This window comes from Ammospiza caudacuta, chromosome 17 (assembly GCF_027887145.1).
Source record: "Ammospiza caudacuta isolate bAmmCau1 chromosome 17, bAmmCau1.pri, whole genome shotgun sequence".
NCBI lineage: Eukaryota > Metazoa > Chordata > Aves > Passeriformes > Passerellidae > Ammospiza > Ammospiza caudacuta.
The window spans coordinates 16,457,382-16,462,186 of NC_080609.1; positions in this window are offsets into that span (position 1 = coordinate 16,457,382).

Sequence of the window (4,805 nt, forward strand, 5' to 3'; positions counted from 1 at the left end):
GCTCCGTGGTGCCAAACTAATTTCCAAAGATGAGGGTTTTCAGGGATTTGTTTGTTCCAGCTCCTTGGGCTGTGCTGTGATGGCTCCAGGCAGTGCCAGGCTCGGTGCCACTGGCTGCTGTGAATCGCTGTGGGATGGAAATGGCCAAGTGTGCAGGGATAACCGAGGCACCTGTGACATTTACACCCTTGCTTTGAAACCACAACCACAGCCTAGCCCTTCCCTGGCTCAGGATGTGTTTGTGTACAGCTACAAAATACCTCAGATATTTCCAAGCTGACATATTATACTCCTAAAATATTTGATGCCGCTGAGGCACATCAGAAAAGCATCTAAAATATACAAAATAGCCTGGAAATATCTCATATTAGGGAGGCTGGCACTTGCCCTGCCCTCCCTCTGTTCCAAAGGCCTTTTGAACATCCAACCCTTCATCCTGCCTCAAAGTCCTCGTGGGTGACTGCCCTGCACTGGTCCCTCTGCTCCTGAAGCCTTGGCTCGTGTCAGTCCTGGCACAAGGAAAACTCATGGCCTGGCCTCAGCCCAGTGCCAGCTGTTAGGACCTGGCACAGCCACCTATTTATGCATGGGAGGGGGCAGTGGGGGCCAGGGCAGCCCCAAAGTTCCTTAGGGATGCCCATGGGGCCATGGCAGGCATTAGAGAAAAGCTCTGCTCCAGAGGAGGGCACTGAGCTCCCATCCATCCTCCTGCTGCCAGTGTGGGTCCTCCTCTAGAACACTGTTGGGTTGGCATTTTCATTGCCTTGGAGAGGGAGAAGGGGCTAAAGGGGCACTTTGGTGGGGGAAGGAGGGGGCTCAGGCTCTCCACATGCTGAAAGCTCCATCTCTGCCCAGCTCCACGGTGTCCAAACCCTCCTGAGGAGCTGGATGCTGCTCTTATGGATTTGAACACCAAGAAATGAAGAGTTAGGAAAAGGCTGGGCTCTCCAAACCTCCCCAGGGAAAACATGACAGGGGCTGGAGGGAGCCACAGGTGGGAGCTGCCCCTCAGGATGGGCCCGAGGAGTGAAGGAGCCGCAGATGGAACCAGAGGGGCTCTGAAGAGGAGGGGTGGAAAATGAAATATCCAGACAAAGGAAAGGGGCTGCGATTGTAAGATTGGGCTTGGCAGCATAAGAAAGGGAAGAGACAAAAGCAGTCTCCGAGCAAAACGCTGGAATTTAACTTTCACAGCTGCAGAAGGAAAACAATGACTTCCCACACAAAACTCACTGATGGGCTGCGCTGATGAGGAGATGGCTGAGGAATTTCAATTAAAAGCCAGCGACACTGACAAAGGGATGAGATTGAAGCGTTCAGAGGTGAGTGAGCGATGGGAGGGAGAACAATGACTGGCGAGGGAGGGAACGGTGCCTGCTCGGGGCTGCGTGGGCTGCGCCCTTCCCAAGGCAGCAGAGTCCGTGCCCGCCCTGCCAGGGGCTGGGATCCAACTCCAGCTGTGCCCTGCCGGGGGCTGGGATCCTGCTCCAGATGTGCTCTGCCAGGAGCTGGGATCCAGCTCCAGCTGTGCCCTGCCGGGGGCTGGGATCCTGCTCCAGATGTGCTCTGCCAGGAGCTGGGATCCAGCTCCAGCTGTGCCCTGCCGGGGGCTGGGATCCAGCTCCAGCTGTGCCCTGCCGGGGGCTGGGATCCTGCTCCAGCTGGACACTCTCCAGCTCCTCCATGTCATGGAAGGTCCCAAAATTGCCCCCAGGATTTGAGGCAAAGCTTCACCAGCACCTGCAGCGACAGAGAAGCCCCCAAGGCCTGGCTGGTGGCACTGCAGCAGGTGACAGCAGAGGCACCACGAGCAGCACATGGGAAGAGCCTGCAGCATCCCCCCTGCACTCACCATGCAAGGAAGATGAATATCTCCCAAGCTGGCACAGCTGACATGGTGCCTGGTGGGAAAAGCTCGTCCTTGCAGGCTGCCTGCTGGAGCAGCTCTGCTCCCTCTGAGCTGGCACCAGGACCTGGCACCGGGAGGGCAGCAGGATGGGCAGGCTGCTGGGACAGGCAGGGATGGATGGATGGATGGATGGATGGATGGATGGATGGATGGATGGATAGAGCCCGGCCAGGCCCAGGGCATGGAGCAGCCAAGGCTGGGGAGTGTGGGGGCAGCCGTGGCACGAGCCAGCTTTGGATCAGCCCTGAGCAGCAGCAGGAGGCAGGGAGGGAAGGGAAGGGAGGGAGGAAAGGCCTCACACCGAAATATCTCCCTGGCTCTGAGCACGGCACGGAACTTCTGGCACACTGAGCCCTGCCAGGTTCCGTGCCAAAGCAAACAGGCAGATTGGGAGCCCTGAGGCGCAGTGTTTGTGCAGAGCAGCTGGGCAGAGCACAGCACCGAGCCCCGGGTGGGCTCCTGGTGTCTCCAGCCCTGTGCACAGCTCTGCTCCCTGGCTGAGCCAAGGGCAGGTGCCATCCCCGCGGCTGCTGGCACAGGTGGCACTGGTGGCACCATCTGCCTCTCCGTGCTCTCATCGGTGCAGCAGCACAAGGGCCCTCTTGGGCTGACCACGGTGACGGGGACAAGCTGTTTTTCTGCTTCTAAGAACAAATTTACATATATGTAGATGGCTCGGAGCGCCGGCCCCGCTCCGAGCCGCGCCAGATGCCGCAGCCCCGCTTCCCCTAAGGCAGCCGTATCTCCAGGCGCCTGTTGTTCCATTACTCTATTTTTAGCAAACATATCCCCCTTAGTTCAGCTGCCGTTATCTGATTAGTTCCTGTAACTATCTGAGGAGCAACATCTCCAGGCGTGACTGCGGTTCCGAGCAGGCTGGCTCTGTGCACACGCCTTTCCTCCAGGAGGGGAACCTGCCGGGGATGCTCCTCCTGCCGCGGGGCTCCGAGCTCTGCCGGGCTCGATTTGGGGCTGGGGGCAGCGGGAGCAGCCCGGGGGCAGCCGGGGAGGGCACGGCCCTGGCACAGACGGGGTTACCGGGAGCGCTGCCGCCGATGGGGAGCCGCGTCCTCTCCTCCGGCGTTGCCCCGGTGCGGCGGCGATGAACAGCTGGCTTTGTTTGCTCCGGAGATTTCCATCAGCCTCGCCCGGGGATGGCAGCCGGGCAAAGTCCTGGCGTGCCCCGGAGGTGCCAGGGCAGGGTGTACCCCCTCCACCCGGCGGGTTGTGCCAGGAAAAGCGGCACCACGGCCGCGGCTCAGGGACCGGTGGAAAACCTGCAGCCCGCAGATGGTTCCAGCACTGCACTTTGTTCCCGGGCCTCGGCCTCTATTGACTGCAGCTGTCCTGGAAAATCAGATTATAGTGCAGAACCGTGGCATGCAGTCTGCTCTGCCGAGGCAGCTCTTCCATCTCCCGGCTGGATCCCGGGATGCAGGGAGTGGGATGATGAGCCTCCACCGTGACAGCTTTTCCTCCAGCCTCAGCTGTGTCGGAGGAGCGCTGCAGACCCGGAGCTCCTCAGCATTCATCCCCTGGAGCCTGTGACAGCCGTGCCCGTGCCCAAGACTCGGGTGGCAGCAGGGGATGTCACCCTGGAGCCGTGTACGGGAGCTCCTAACCTGGCCCATCTCCCTCGTCCATGGTTAAATCCATCAGAACCCTGCTGCCCGCTCCTCCTCCTCCCCACGGGGTGCTCCAGGGATTAACCATAAATGCTCCCAGAGGGAAAATCCCGTCCATGCCCACAGTGAGAATGACCCTTCAGCACCACCACAGTTATCAGCCGAGCTCTGCTGCTGGCCCCGGGCTCTCTGGGACGCTGATCCCTGCCCTGTCAGCTGTCACTCCCTGTGCCAGCGCTGCCACTGACTCCATCTTCACCATGTGCCTGCCTGGCTTCTCCTGGCAGGGATTTATTCCTGGCTCCCGCTTCCCTGTGCCTATCCAGGCCTCCCTTCCCAGCCAGGCTGCGCCTGTCCCGGCCCCCATTCCCAACCAGGCTGTGCCGGTGCTGCCGAACATGTCAGGCAGCCGACGGCATTGATTGCAGCCGGCAGACCGCCCGTGCCTCATTCGTGGCATTCGGGAGCAGAGAGAGAAACCAGTTGCTGAGACACACTGGGGGAACCCGGGCTCCCGATCCCGCAGCCCACGCTCCATCCCCCCGTGGTCTGGACGCCGTTCCACCCTTGCACCCCCGAGGGATGCTGCCGGTGGCTGAGGGTCTGCCCGAGTGACCTTCCCACACGGTGCCGGCAAACCGAGAGGGACGGACCGGCTGCGGGACGGACCCTAAACCGGGCTGTGGGACGGACCCTAAACCGGGCTGCGGGACGGACCCTAAACCGGGCTGTGGGACGGACCCCAATCCGAGCTGCGGAGCTGCACCCCCGCCCCACTACGCACCCCGCCCGCGGGGCGGCCGTGTGCGGCGTGGGGCACCCCACGCTGCTCCCCGGGGTGCGGGTGCCACCCTCCATTCGCCGTTCCCTTCGCTCCTGCAGACCCACCCGAGGCGGCTCCCGGTGCCCCCACGGTAACGCGCCTCTGGGCCGGGGCGTGCAGGGGCACCACGGGGAGCGGGCATCGCGGGGAGCGGTGGCCCCGTCCTCGCCTCCCTTCACGCAAAAACAAACCCCCTCGCACCCCGTTCTCGCCGTGCCCGCTCCCCCCGGTGCCCCCCGGTGCCCCCGCTCCCCCCGTTCCTCCCGTTCCTCCCGGTGCCGGCGCTGCGGGGCGCGGAGGGGCGGGGCCATCGCTCAGACCACGCCCCCTCCCTCTCTCCGCGCTCTCCCATTGGCGGAGGGGCGGCGCGGGGCGGGGCCGGGCGGGGCGGCGGCGGCGGCTCCCGCGCCCCCCCAGCGCCCGGCGCGGCCGCGGCGCCGGCCCCGGG